This window comes from Meles meles, chromosome 3 (genome assembly GCF_922984935.1).
Source record: "Meles meles chromosome 3, mMelMel3.1 paternal haplotype, whole genome shotgun sequence".
NCBI classification, from domain to species: Eukaryota; Metazoa; Chordata; class Mammalia; order Carnivora; family Mustelidae; genus Meles; species Meles meles.
Window position 1 is genome coordinate 93,764,930 of NC_060068.1, and position 15,684 is coordinate 93,780,613.

Genomic DNA, 15,684 nt, shown 5'->3' on the forward strand with positions numbered 1-15,684 from the left:
CTGAAAAGAAGGGAAATGTGGAGCACACAGCACTTAATGTTTCAAAGAAATTCTGAAATCCAACTGGAAATATGTTACCAATTCCCTCAAATCTAGGGACAAGAAAAAGACCCAATTCTTTGCATGTGATTTTCTATTTAATTGCTCTCAGTGGATCTTGGCTCTGTCCTCTAAGTCATCTTTCCTTTTACATAAGAAATGACCCATGTTTGCAGCTAAGTAGCTTTCTCAGGTTTTTTTTATGTCAGTGAAAGTTTGGAGGCCTCTTTTCATTTTGTTCAGCTTCTTTCCCTTTCAGTTCAAGATGATACGTTTCCTTTAAAAGCTTTGTGGTTTTCCCATGTACTCAATTACATTTCAGTCCATTAAGTAAAATATAATTGCACAAATCTCCTTAAGACAATTTTCTGCTTTAGGCTGAGAGTCAAGATGTTAGGGAGCAACATCCTTAAGGATTTTAGAATTTCTTGTCTTCTGGCTGACTGGATCTTACAAGGGTCTTAAGAGATTTCTTTCTGCCACATTCTTGAATTGATAATTACCTGGAGGCCACATTTTTAAAATTATGTGGTGTAGTCACCATACAGTACCTCATTAGTTTTTGAAGTAGTGTTCCATGATTCATTGTTTGGGTATAACACCCAGTGCTTCACCCAGTGAAGTATTGCAGTGGGTATAACACCCAGTGCAATACGTGCCCTCCTTAATACACATCACTGGGCTAACCCTTCCCCCTCCCCGCTAAAACCCTCAGTTTGCTTCCCAGAGTCCATAGTCTCTCATGGTTCATGTCCCCCTGATATCCCCTCCTTCATTTTTCCCTTCCTTCTCCTAATGTCCTCCATGCTATTCCTTATGTTCTACAAATAAGTGAAACCATATGATAATTGACTTTCTCTGCTTGACTTATTTCACTTAGCATAATCTCCTCCAGTTCCATTCATGTTGATGTAAAAGTTTGGTATTCATCCTTTCTGATGGCTGAGTAATATTCTACTGTGTATATGGGCCACATCTTCTTTATCCATTCATCTGTTGAAGGGTATCGTGGCTCTTTCCACAGTTTGACTGTTGTGGACATTACTGTATGAACATTGGGGTGCATTTGGCCCATCTTTTCACTACATCTGTATCTTCAGGGTAAATACCCAGTAGTGCAATTGCTGGGTCATAAGGTAGCTCTATTTTTAACTTTTTGAGGAACCTCCACACTGTTTTCCAAAGTGTGTTTGGAAGTGTGTGAGGAGCCTCTACACTGTTTACCAACTTGCATTCCTACCAACAGTGTAAAAGGGTTCCCCTTTCTCCACAACCTCTCCAACATTTTTTGTTTCTTGCCTTGACAATTTTTGCCATTCTAACTGGTATAAGGTGGTATCTGAATGTGGTTTTGATTTGAATTTCCCTGATGGCTAATGATGATGAACATTTTTTCATGTCTGTTAGCCACTTGTATGTCTTCTTTTGAGAAGTGTCTGTTCATGTCTTCTGCCCATTTTTGGACTTGATTATTTGGTTTTTTGGGTGTTGAGTTTGAGTTCTTTATAGATCTTTGCTATCAGTCCTTTATCCGTAGTGTCATTTGCAAATATCTTCTCCTATTCCACGGGTTGCCTCTTTGTTTTGTTGACTCTTTCTTTTGCCGTGCAGAAGCTTTTCATCTTGATAAAGTCCCAAAAGTTCATTTTCACTTTCGTTTCCCTTGCCTTTGAAAGAAGTTGTTGTGGCTGATGGTAAAGAGGTTACTGCCTATGTTCTTTTTTAGGACTTTGGTGGACTCTTCTCACTTTGAGGTCTTTTATCCATTTAGAGTTTATCTTTATGTATGGTGTAAGTGTACAGCTGTCCAGTTTCCCCAGCACCATTTGTTGAAGAGATAGTATTTTTTCCATTAAATATTTTTCCCTGCTTTGTTGAAGATTAGCTGACCTTAGATTTGAGGGTCTATATCTAGATTCTTCATTCTGTTCCATTGATCTATGTGTCTCAACAATCCACTCTCAACAATAGACAGATCATCTAAGCAGAAAATCAACAAAGAAACAAGAGCTTTGAATGACACACTGGACCAGATGGACTTCATATACACACAAACACACACACACACACACACACACACACACACACACACAGAACATTCCACCCTAAAGCAACAGAATACTCATTCTTCTCAAGCGCACATGGAGCTTTCTCCAGAATAGACCACATACTGGGTCACAAATCAGGTCTCAGCAGATACCAAAAGATTGAGATTATTCCCTGCATATTCTCAGACCACAATGCTTTGAAACTGGAACTCAATCAGAAGAAAAAGATTGGAAGAAATGCTAACACTTGGAAGATGGAGGCAACATTTTAAGAACAGTTGTCAGGATTTGATCAGAGGCTATTTCCTACTCTGAGAACCTTTTGCTATCTGGAGGGCTGAAAAGGAGTAATAATTTTATTTTCTAACCCAGCAGGACCTGGGTTGGACTTTGTGTCTTAAAACAACAATTTATTATTTCTTATGGGCAGGATGTGTCTGAGAAAGTCTTCTGTTCTATGTGGTGTTAAGTCACTAGCTGGTCTGGGCTGGGAGGTCCAAGAAAGCTTCAGTCCTCTACCTGGCACCTCTAAGCTCATCTACATGGCTTCTACATGTAATAAGCTTGGGCTTCCTTGCAGCATGCCAGACTCAAGTTGGTCACGGTTTTTATATGGTACCTGGCTACAAGAGATGTTTTAAATGAACAAGTCCTGACCAATGTGCAAGAGCTTATGAACCCTTTGCTTGTATCATGTCTGCCAATGTCACTTTAGCTGAAGCCACTCATATAGCTAAGTAAGAATCAGCATGGGAGAGACAACATAAGGAAAGGTATGATAGAAGGTAGCAGTTATTGAGGGGCACCCATATAACAGTCTCCCATAGAGAATGATTTTATTGCCAGACAGAAATAGATCTGTCGGGGCGCCTGGGTGGCTCAGTGGATTGGGCCGCTGCCTTCGGCTCAGGTCATGATCTCAGGTTCCTGGGATCGAGCCCCGCATCGGGCTCTCTGCTCCGCAGGGAGCCTGCTTCCTCCTCTCTCTCTGCCTGCCTCTCTGCCTACTTGTGATCTCTCTGTCAAATAAATAAATAAAATCTTAAAAAAAAAAAAGAAATAGATCTGTCACCTCCTTCTACCCTTTATTAGTGGTATGACTTAGGGCAAATTGCTATATGTTTGGGCTTCTTGTGTGCTGCCTATAAAATGAAAAACATAATATAGTCATTACTAGATTTTTGGGAGGCCTGTGCATAGACATAGACATGAATGAACACGGTACACACAGCAGTACTCAACAAATTGTTAGTACGTTTTAGGAAGGACAGGTAGACATAAAAGAAGGTAAGTTCTTGGCCAAAGGTTATTGACCTTGGTAGAGATGGGAGTTTGAAACTGGGGCTCAAAGTGGCATGGGAATGTATGTGATAATGAAGATTGAAGCCAGATGATAAGTCAGGAATCTATGTGCAAAAAAAGCAGGGTCAGGAAATTCTTATGGCATCAAACCAGATATAGAAGCTTAGGGAGTTGGGTAGAAATTGGGAACACAGGCTAGGAATACAGGAAATTAAGACTCAGAATACAAACAATATATTTAGGCAAATAGTTATGGGTCAGAGAGTCAAAAGAGAAATTTGGCAGTTTGCAAATCTTTTGAGGTCAAAGACTCCAAACATTATGCCACCAAAATGAAAGATTGGTCTCAATGTGTGGGCAGATCCAGACCCACAGTTGCAAAAAGATCTTATCTTGGATAAGGCAGATTAGTTAGGTAGCTCTTGACATTGGAATTCACTTGGATCTTTATGAGCTTCTCATCCCTTCAATTAATTCAAGGATCTAGTGTTTATTTGCTTGGGAAGATGATGTTTTCCTAAGGAGAGCCCTCTCATGCAGACATCAGTAGACTGTAAAACTTTCTATGGCATTCGTGGTACCCATATGGCTCAAAAGAATTCTGCTGTCTTTACCATCTTTTGTTCACTGCAGAATAGTCCGTTCTTTGATTATAGCAATCTTCTTCCTTGAATGTGTTCTTAGAGAGAAATTGGAATTACCTATGCTACTATCTGTGGCTTAGTTACAGAAGTCAAGTTTTCTAATTCATTGTGAACATCTTATCTTTCCTCATTCTGACTATTATTTCAGTCTAAAAGCTTATGTATCTTATAAAGTCATTTTGTACCTTCATTTTTCATTGAAATATTCTGAATAGAATGAAATAGAATAATTTCATGTTTAGGCAAAGTACAGTTTCTCAATTAAAAAGGGAAAATTTAGAGTGGCATTTTAAAAAAACACTTTTTTTTTTTAAAGTTGCATATGTTCATGAAGTTCAGGTTATGGGAAAAGTAGGGTTTTTTTTTTCCTTCCCATTAGACCCATCATAAAAATTCTGTTAGTTTCCTTTAAAAATTTTGATTATGAATGCATGTTAGGCATTTGATAGGCACTATACTTAATGTTATTTATTTTTACATCATATCTATTTTTATGGTTTTTCTGAGAATTCTTAGCAGTGTATGAGCACACAAGTATATCTATCCTGCAGTCAAATTTATGTTAGTCCTACCTTAATGTAACCATTATCACAGTGATGACTTCATTAGTGGCAGATCTGTAGCACTTAAATATATAGGTTGAATTTTTTAATGTCTAGTAAAGCATTTATTTTCTACTATCCATTTTCTTTTTTGGACTTTGGCATAAAATTTTAAAATCTATAAAAGGAAACACTGTTATGAAAACTTTTGGAAAATTAGGTCCCTTTCTTGGCCCTCATGAATGACACCCCATTGGTAGACATGGCTCTGTCTTCTCTTTCAGTATGATTTGTTCATATATAGAAACAGTTTAGGGGTGCCTGGGCGGCTCAGTTGGTTAAGTGTTTGCCTTAGGCTCAGGCCATGATCCTGGGGCCCTGGGACCAAGACCCACATTGGGCCCTCTGTTTAGTGGATAATCTGCTTCTCCCTCTCCCTTTGCCCCTTCCCCTGTTCTCTCACTCTCTCTCTCTCAAATAAATAAATAAAATCTTTAGAGACAGTCTAGGACAGGTATCAACAAGCTAAAACCCACCAGCCAAATCTCGTGCCTTATCTTTTCCTCTTATGCCATATGGGTATTGAAATGAGGAGTCTCATGTAAGTCATTGACCCCACAGGTCAGTAGACCACGTACAGTATGGAGTCTCACCTCCAATAGGGCTGGCAGATTGAAGGAGCTTCCATCTTCTTTTGTTTGGCATTCTCTCTAAAAATTGCATCTTTTGTGAAATGATTGTTGGAACTTTTATGTTTGTAGTCCTATGGTCCTCAGTGAAGTTAACATAGGGGTCAGGAATCAGAATTATGATCTTGTCCTCATTATTACTGTGTTTGCACTGTACATGCCTAAAACTCAGTGCAGATCAAGATAAATTTCTCCTGTGCAATGATACAATTCAGCTGGAAGTATCTGCCTTTTATACACTTACCTTTGTGTCATATGGAGCATACTTTGTGCTGTTGTTGGTATAAATGAGATGGCATTAAGAAGTTTTAACTAGAATTTATTTTAGATAATACTAGTAACTGGATGTTCTACTAGTGTTTACTATGAAGGTTTGGAAAATCCTACTATCTTAAAATTAAAGAAAATAAAAATTTAAATCTAAAAATCTCAAAATTGCACATTAGTTAGCCACAGTGTGTTATAGGAAAACATTCAGTCTATATTATACTATTTAAAAGGACTATGACATTTCACCACGTCTTTATAAAAGATGACACAAGTGAGAAAATCACAGAGCTTTTATCAAATGGCAATGTTTTATCATATCAAATCTATCTTTGAGAACATAAAGTTTCAAAAGCTAAAAATAATAGTATAGGTGAGTATGGGTTTGCAGTTTTAATGATGCCCCAATTTGTTATTTCTGGTTGAGATAATTTATTAGTATTTATCATGACTGATAAAGTATCAGCTTAAGACATGATGATTTTAGGCTTTTTGTTTAAGCTGTCTATATTTATGTAGAAAAAAATGAGAGATTTATCTAATGTTGAACACATTTAGAAATGTGAATTTAAGACTTTAAACCCGACACCACCCTCAATTCTCTAGATTCTGTCTTTGACACTTAGCATAAGGACCCAGGACTATAACAATTTGTCTGTGTTTCCTTCTTATTTATTACAATTAAAGTATAAAAATATAATTGGTCACCTCATATGTAATTTTGAAGTAGGACATTAATCACTTACACAATTAGGATCATTTACAACTTTTTCAATAATGTCTAAGAAGGAATTTCTTATTCATAGAACATACTAAAATTGGATACATGGAAATAAAATGGACTTTTCCCCAAAGATAATATATTCAGATGAGAAAAAGTAGAATAAACATTATAAAGAAGGGGAGTTAAACTAGATGAGCCTCCACTCCTCCCCCCAAAAGAGCCTACCTAATGTGAATGCTATGACCTAGTAATAACTTTTAGATGTGATTATTAAACCTCTTAAATTAATGCTAAGAAGACAAGAACAAAATGCATAAAGAACCAAGTGATCCATGCAGTAGGCTTTTCTAAGATGAAGCATGCGATCGGAATGAGGCAAGAAGGTCTGTAGTAGATAGACCTTATGAACAGTGTCGTATTCCTCCCCAGTGTGCCAGGTTCAGCTTTCTTGGTTTTTTTTTTTTTTTTTTTTTTTTTTACATTTGACTACTCTTAACTTTGTGAGAAAATAATGTGCTGGGAAAAACTCCTGTTTGAACTAAAAAAAAATGTCCATGGTTTATTGGCATTAATCCCAAATTTACCAATTCTCTATGAGTTTATTTGCATGTAGGAACATGTAGCAGAATGTATTGCGCTTTATCATGTCCCAGCCACTGTTGTAAATTCATTACATGCTTTGTCTCATTGAATCTTAATGATAACTGCATGATGTAGGCACTATTCTCATGCCCACATTACAAATGAGGAAACATATAGAAGTAAATAACTTGCTGAAGTCTTTGAGAAAATACATAATAGTATACTAGAGATGCTTGAATAATCCCAATTTTCAGGAAAAGGAGGAAAATGAATTCCCTTCAGTTACATCCTTAGGGAGCAGGACATTAGTATTATTTCCTTTAGTTCATCTTTTCATAAATTTTCCATTAATACTTTCTCAGAAGGCTTTCTGTATAAAATTACTCCAAATCCCACAGACTTTCTACCTACCTTCCATCTTTAATTTTTTCTTGAATACTTGACTCTGTCCAACATTTTCTACAATTCACTTACATATATATATATTTTTTTTTTTTTACTTTTTTCCCGAAAGGTTTTATTTATTTATTTGACAGAGAGAGACAGAGTAAGAGAGGGAACACAAGCAGGGGAAGTGGGAGAGGGAGAAGCAGACTTCCCGCTCGGCAGGGAGCCCAATGCGGGGCTCAATCCCAGGACTCTGGGACCATGACCTGAGCCAAAGGCAGACGCTTAATGACTGAGCCACCCAGGTGCCCCTATATTGTTTATTTTTATTCCCCCCACATTAGTGAAATTCTAAATAGGAATTTTTGTCTGTCCATATTTTATTTTTAGTGCTTAACATAGGCACTCAGTAAATAATTACTGAATGCATGAATGAGTTGATTAATCTTAAATACAGTTTTAAAACAGGTCTTTAAAAAACCTTTTTGTGAATCATAAGGAAAGGGGTGATCATATGGAATTTGTGTTAGGTCACTAATAATAAAGTACATCAGGTTAAACTTAATTTCCTTTTCCTGAAGGACCAATATACCAAAGGAATGCTATGCTCACTGTCCACTTGGATTTCAGCAAGCACATGATAAAATCTTCCATATAAAATTGGGACTAAGATGGAGAAAGGGAGTTGATGGTACCAATATACAAAGTCATAATTGAGTATCTGTGTTCATAAATTAGTGTATGTTTACAGAAAGGCCTCTATTAACCAACTGGAGGATTTGGTCTTTAGGTCTGTCCTATTTCCCCATTTTAAAAAAATATTTTACTTTATTTTTAAAGTAGTCTCTATGCCCAAGATGGGCTTGAACTCACAACCCTGAGATCAAGAGGGACATCCTCCAGTGACTGAGCCAGCTAGGTGTCTCTCCTGTTCACCATTTTCATCATTAATTTCGATAGTGGCATTAATGGTAAAAAGAGTGAATCCACAGAGGAGGCAAAACTGGAAGGAATAGCTAATAATAATAATAATAATAATAGCATTTACAAAATTAGCATACAAAAAGTATTTATTAGACTTGAGGGGAAAAGTAAATATACTAAAACAAAACTTTAAAGAATTTTAAAAGTTTATAAAACTTTAAAACACCAAGGAGAGAAGTACTAATTAATGCTGTTTGAGAAGCAATAAAGACAGAGGTGAGAACTGGTTTAACAGCCTCAGGAGATTAAGGTGCTTGAAAGTAAGCATCTATCAGTAATATGACAGAAGTGCCATTTCCCCAACATTTATTCATACTTGGATTTCATGAATAGAACTGGATCTAAAACAGGACAGGTAATTATATGTCTCTTTGTGTTGGTTCTCCCAGACCAGAACTGGGATGCCAGTTCTGGGCAATGCACTTTAAAGAGGATATAGAAAAGCTGGAATATATTAAAAGACTTGCCATCAATATGGAGAGAAAAGTCAAAACGGTATTACATGAAGTGTATCTGAAGCTGGGTCTTGAACTTGTGGCCTTCAGATATGTTTTATATGGTCCACATGGAGTTTTTTTAAGAAATTTGAAACAGTACCAGATGCTTCAAAATGAGAAGATGTTTCATTACATATAGGATTCTGGTTGTGCCGTTACATTCTTCTATGGAAACCAACCATGAAAGTGTGTGATCCTACCTTTGTACTCTCTCTTCCTACTTCACTCTTTTGCTTTTAATTCCTGATCCATATGTTAATCTGAGTGCTTGGCACCTGAAAGAAAAGGCCCGGGAATGCATAACTTATTAAACAAGGTTGGAGGTGGGAATGAAGCAAATATATCTGAAGAGGTTTCACAGGACAGAGCAATTACACCTTATGTGTGTGACCCCAGAGAGCGGAATATTGGTGGTAATAAGAAAAAGAACATTCCCATCCGGTATTAGAATGACTTTCTCACAGTGACCTGAGACTTGCTGTATCTTATACTTTGGTTCCCTAGTACTGAGAAGAGTTTCTGACACAAACATGTTGTAAGTGGTGAATCCCATTCTAGGAACTACTAGAATGTAAGCTCTCTGAGAGCAGAGATCTTTGTCCATTTTGTTTGTAGTTATATCTAAGTACCTAAATCAGGAGGACCGTATGGTAGGTGCTCATTAAGAATTCATACATTCCGTGAATGGAATATTGAAGGAGGAATCATGGTATACTTGCTATACTGAAGGAAAAATCAATTAGCTGTACATGTGGGGCATCATGGATGAAGGGGAATACTGCAATAGATGACATTTAAAGTCACTTCCACCCCTGAGAATCTATCAGACACGTGATGTGGAATGAGATTATGTATTTTAATTCAAATATTAAACATAGTAACAGTAAAGTAGAATGTGTATTTGTAGTAACAAACCGGAGAGGCAAAACAGCCAATTATTTATTTATAGTATGGACAAGAAAGTGATTTTCTGGATTTTTTACATTGGAATAATCTATTGTTTAAGATTCTTCAGATACTTGCCTGTATTTCATGTTCCTATTGATGTCTGTGTTTATTCTGCTTTTTAGCGGTTAATCATTCCCATGTGATGAAAATACATTTTTATCTCCTCATATTTGTAATCTAACTTACAAAATCCATGTTGCTTTGAGGTTTGGAGTGATTTGTTATTCTCTCCTTCAAGGAAACCAAGATAATAAATCAAACTATTGGGAACTGGTTTCAATTTTCATTGTTCAGGGCAGTTATTGAAGGCAATTTCTGAAAAATCATCTTATAATTAACCTAGAAAATATTTCGAGGCCAAAATGTGCCAAAGGAACAAAATTAAGTGTCTACTTTTTAAATGTTTTGTTGTGAAAATTCTATGCACCTTTTATCGTGAAGTTCTAGCAATTTTACTATTCTCAAAATCAAGAAAGAGGAGAAATTACTTTATAACCTTGAAGGAAAAAAGTATGATTTTGAGTGCCAGGGATGCGTGTATTTGGAGTACAGTTTTGGGGGTATGTATGCTAACTACAAAAAGCAATAGCTTATTAAATTCTGGGAAATTTTCAGTTTACTTGAAGGGAATATTATAATTGATTTTTGCTAAATGCTATTTCTAAGGGATAATATTATCCTCTGAGTATCTGGTTTTAAGACAAAGAAAGAAAAGCAGCACCTAATTGTGTAAAGTTAATGGAGACCTGGTGGTGAGATTAGATCTATTAATTAGATCTATGAATTGTTTCTGTAGCACCATAAGGAACAATAGAGAAACTCCAGTCACAGAGTGTTAGCCCATAACCTTAGACTCCCATGTTGTTGTTCTGTTCATCATCAGGCCAACATCATCCCATCACCACCACCATCATCATCGTGTATGGAATGTACACAGCCACTATCTCTGAGAAATACTTAGCAGTGTATGCAGTTGTTTTCATTCATTTTCACAGCTTCCTCATAGAGCATGGTGAACATACAGCTTTAACAGCAGTTTTAGAGCCAACCTTAGGTAAAATGGTGATACAGCCACTGTATTATTTCAGTGACTCTTCTGTTTAAGGTGACTCCCTCTTCTTTGTACAGCATCTTATTTCTCCTTCCTTAATTTAAAGAAAGTCCTTATGAGTTTTTATATTTTAGAAAATATATAATGGAAAATTTCAAAGATAGGAAAAAGGAGAAAGAAGAGTATAATATACCCCAAGTGCTCATCATCCAGCTTTAGGAATTCTAACTGCATAGTCTACTCTTGTTTCATCTGTATCCCTACCCACAGTTCTCTCTGCTAGAATTATTTTGAAGCAAATCCAACATATAATATTACTTCATCTGTAAATATCTTATTATGTATCTAAAATAGACTTCTGGAGCGCCTGGGTGGCTCAGTGGTTTAAGCCGCTGCCTTCGGCTCAGGTCATGATCTCAGGGTCCTGGGATCGAGTTCCGCATCGGGCTCTCTGCTCGGCAGGGAGCCTGCTTCCCTCTCACTCTCTCTGCCTGCCTCTCTGCCTACTTGTGATCTGTCTGTCAAATAAATAAATAAAATCTTTAAAAAAAAAATAAAATAAAATAAAATAGACTTCTAAAAAATTATATCAATATGAAAACACCTTATATTTTTGTAGTAATTTCTTAATGTCAAATTTATCTGACTAAAAATAATTTTTGATTTGTTTAACATGAGTTCTAAACAAGATTAATAGATCAAAGTTATTATATCTTAATTCTCTTTTCGACTATAAATTTCTCTCTTTCTCTTTGCAGTTCTTTGTTGAAGAAGCTGGGTCATATATGTTAAAGAGTTTCTCACAGACTGGATTTTGTTGATTGCTTTCCTATGGTGTTGTTCAACATATGAACCTGTCTCTTTAACTTTCTATAATTAGTAGTTAGATATAAAGGCTTGATAAATGACTGACTTTTCATTATTGGGAGGGGCATGAATGTATTTTGAAATGTAGCTTTTCCCTCATATTTTCATTTACTACAGACATGAGATACTAACCATAACTACTTTCACTGCTTTGATTGTTGTTTTATCACATCTAATTCTTTTTTTTCCATAGTCTCAACCTTCCCTTGCCCCCTTATATTTCTTAAATTCTTACTCTTCTTTGTGCCTCTTCTTCTTCCTTCCTTGTCTCTTTGAAACTTTTCCATCTTATTCACCTCCATGTTTCTTGCCAGTATTACAGGTAGAGGGAGAAGAGGAGTAGAGTGACAATGACAGGAGACAAAATGTGTGGGGATGGAAAATCAGGGAAATAGTCGCATCTTTTGACAAAGAATGCAGTAATGTTTGCTAGTTGGTTCTTTGGTTTTAAAAATTCTGTTATGTGTAATTGGTTTTGAATGTGGGTGCTTTAGACAACCCTAAGGAAACAACCTAAGATAATCATTATGATGTATTTCCTTCTAGTCTCTTAGTTTGGGTGTGAGAGAGAACAAAGGAGAAATACCAGTTTTGAGAACAATGCATGATCTATCGTATTGGCTCCAACTTTTTTCATTTGACAGAATGCTATCTAAATTTCTCCAATAAATTCTTTTTAGTAACTACTTAATATTATATAGATGTGTCTGTAAGGTAATTTCTTTATAGCTGGGGAATTTTTGGTTGTCTCAAAGTATTTACACTTAATCATGTTACAAATAATATCCTTATTCAAAACTTGGAGCTGCATTGTTAACAACCTTCTAAAATTAATTTCCAAAGAAGTGGTAAAATGAGGTTAAAGGGCATGAATGGCTTTTAATGCTTTTAACACACACTTCAAACTGACTTTTTAGAAAGTTTCTGTCATATTTTTCCCCTCTAATTGTACATGCTCTTGATTATCATAGTTTTATTATCAGTAAAAAAGTTGTCAACAGAGGTGCCTGGTTTAGCATCTGCCTTTGGCTCAGGTCATGATCCCAGGGACCTGGGATCAAGCCCCACATTAGGCTTCCTGCTCAGAGGGGGTCTGCTTCTCCCTCTGCCTCCCTGGACTTGTGCTCATGTTGTCTCTCTCTCTCTCAAATAAATAAGTAAAATCTTGAAAAAAAAAAAAAGTTGTCAACGTAGCCAGTCAATATTATTAGAAAGATGACTCATTTTTTTTCCTGTGAATTGTTGTTAATGTTCTGAGCTAATTTTTCCATTGAGAGAAGAGTGTTTTCTTTACTAATTTGTAAAGATTTTACATATTAAGAATATTAACCATTTGGCATACCTATTGCTAGTATTTGCTATTTATCATTTACTTGAGGCAGTTTTTAATATTTTAAAATTTACTTCATTTGTCATTTCTTCCACTGTTATTGTGCTTATAAACACATTCCCATCCCAAGAATAATTAAATGTTTGCTTATATTTTATTTTTGTGGCTTACTTTTTAAAAAAAAACACTTTACAAAACTTAATGATAATTTTTAAGTTAACTATGTACACACTATTGGGCAACAGCTTTCTAGACCATTTTTATGTTGCAAAACTGAAACTATATCCAGGTGGAGCAAATCCCCTTCCCTTTTCCCCCCAACTCCTGGAAGCCACCATTTTACTCTCTAAGAGTTTGACTACTGAAGATACATCATACAAGTAGAATCATTTAGTATTTGAGATTTTTATGACTAAATTATTTCACTTAGTGTAATGTCCTCAAGGTTCACCTGTGTTATAGTATGTGACAGGTGACACACACTCTGTGTGTGTGTGTGTGTGTGTGTGTGTATCAATCACATTTTCTTTGTACATTCATCTGTTGATGGACATTTGACCTCTTGGCTATTACAAATAGGGCTACTGTGAATATTAGTATAAAATATCTTCTTGAGATCTTGTTTCCAGTTCTTTTGGTTATATTCCCTGAAGTTGGATTGTTAGATTATATGATAGTTCTTTTTTAATGTTTTGTGGAACTTCCATTTCATTTTCTAAAATAGTTACACCATTTTACTGTCCCACCAACAATGCAGAAGTGCTAAAAATAGGTTATTTTTTGTTGTTGTTGGTGGTGGTGGTAGTTATCCTAATAAGTGTGTTATGTCTCACTGTGGCTTTGGTTTGCATTTTTCTAATGATTAGTGATGTTGAACATCATTTCATAGGCTTAGTATTCATTTGTATATCATCTTTGGATAAACCTTTATTAAAGTTCTTTGTTCATTTTTAGTGTGAGTTATTTGACTTTTGTTATTGAGCTTTAGATATTTATATAATTTGGATATTTACTCCTTATCAAATATAATATTTAGAAATTCTCATTTTCATTTTGCATCTTCTGTAGGTCCTTTTTTTTTGTAGTTGCCATAAAGATTACTTAAGATGGTTTATAGTTAGAGCAATCTATTTTAAACTGATAATTTCCATCATATACAAAAATGTTACTCCTTTCATTCCCTCTCTCTTTATCAATTTTACAGATTATAACTTTTTATGCTTTGTCTCCAATAACATAGTTTTAGAGTTTTTTATGCTTTTATATTTTAAATTATACACTAGAATTTAAAATGATTTTTGCACCACAGAATTCTGTATTTGTCTAGATATTTACCTTCACTTAAATATTTTACAAGAGAGTTTTATATCTTCATATAACTTTGTGTTGCTATCTAGGTCTTCTTGTTTCAACTTGAAGGACTCCCTTTAACAATTCTTGTAAGGCAGATCCAGTGTTGTTGAACTGTCCCACCCCCCATCCCCACCAGATTTTATTTATCTGGGAAATTCTTTATAGCTCCTTCATTTCAAAGAACAATTTTGCCAGCTATCATATTCTTGGTTGGCAGTGTTTTTCTTTCAGCATTTTGAATATATCATATTCTACTCTCTTCTGGGTGTAATATTTCTCCTGAGAATTCACTGACAATCTCATAGGGGCTCTTTTTTATGTGATGAGTCACTTTTCTCTTGTTGCTTCCTAGATTTTTCTCTTTGACTTCTGACTATTTAATGTGTCTTAGTGGAGACTTTTTTAAGTTCATCTCAGAGTCCTTTTTGTTCTTGAATTTGGATGTTTGTTTCCTTCCTTGGTATTGAGAAATTTTCAGACATTATTTCTTCAAATATACTTTCTCCCCTTTTTCTCTTTCTTCTTTCTGGGACTCCCATAATGCATATATAAGTCCCTTAGAATTTCTCACTCTTAAAATTCTTTTTTCTTTTTCTTCTTCTAATTTTTTTGTTTATAATTTCAAATGACCTGTCTTTAGGTTCATTGATTTTTTTCTTCTGCTTTAGTCTGCTATTGATTTCCTCTAGTGAATTTTTCAATAGTTACCCTATTCTTCAAGTCCAGAAATATCGTCTAATTCTTTTATAGTTCCTCTTTGTTGATATTCTCATTTTGTTCATGCGTAATTTTCTTTATTTCATTTTTGTCTATCTGTGTTCTCTTATAGAACATTGAGCTCCTTTGAGACAATACTTTTGATTTTTTTTCAGGCATTTCATAAATTTTTTTTCCCTTAGGGTCAATTTCTGGAAATTTATTTTTTTCTTTGAATGGGCCATGTTTCCTTATGTTTTCATGTGCATTATTTTTATTATTATTTTGATATGACTTTTGCATTTTTTAAAATTTCATATTATTTTTTCAGTGTTCCAAAATTCATTATTTATGTACCACACCGAGTGCTCCATGCAATACGTGCTTTGTGTATTTGAAAAAACCATAATCTTTCCCAGTCTTTACAGACTGGCTTCCTACAGAACAGCTACAAACATGGTTGGATATTCTGGAGGCTTCTCAAGCCTTTTCTGGAAATGCAGTCTCCGAATCTGTGCACATAATTTCTCAATTAGTGAAATTTGTCAGTTTCTTTTTCAGGAGTTTATACTTTCTTGCCCCCTCTGGTGTCTGTCCGCAGTACCTTGAAAGCTCTCTAGCACTGCTAGCTCTCTTCTGTGTTTGGTGGCTCCCACACATCTACTACAATAGTCTGATTCCCTATCAGTGCTCCAAGTTAGGTGAGACAGAAACAAGTCCTTTGGGCTGCTCCA

General features: G+C 35.4%; 1 protein-coding gene across 4 annotated transcripts in view; it reads left to right on the forward strand.

The window, feature by feature from the left end:
• Positions 1 to 15,684, forward strand: part of PDE4D (phosphodiesterase 4D) — a 1,501,314-nt gene that overhangs the window by 484,943 nt on the left and 1,000,687 nt on the right. The window lies entirely within an intron of this gene.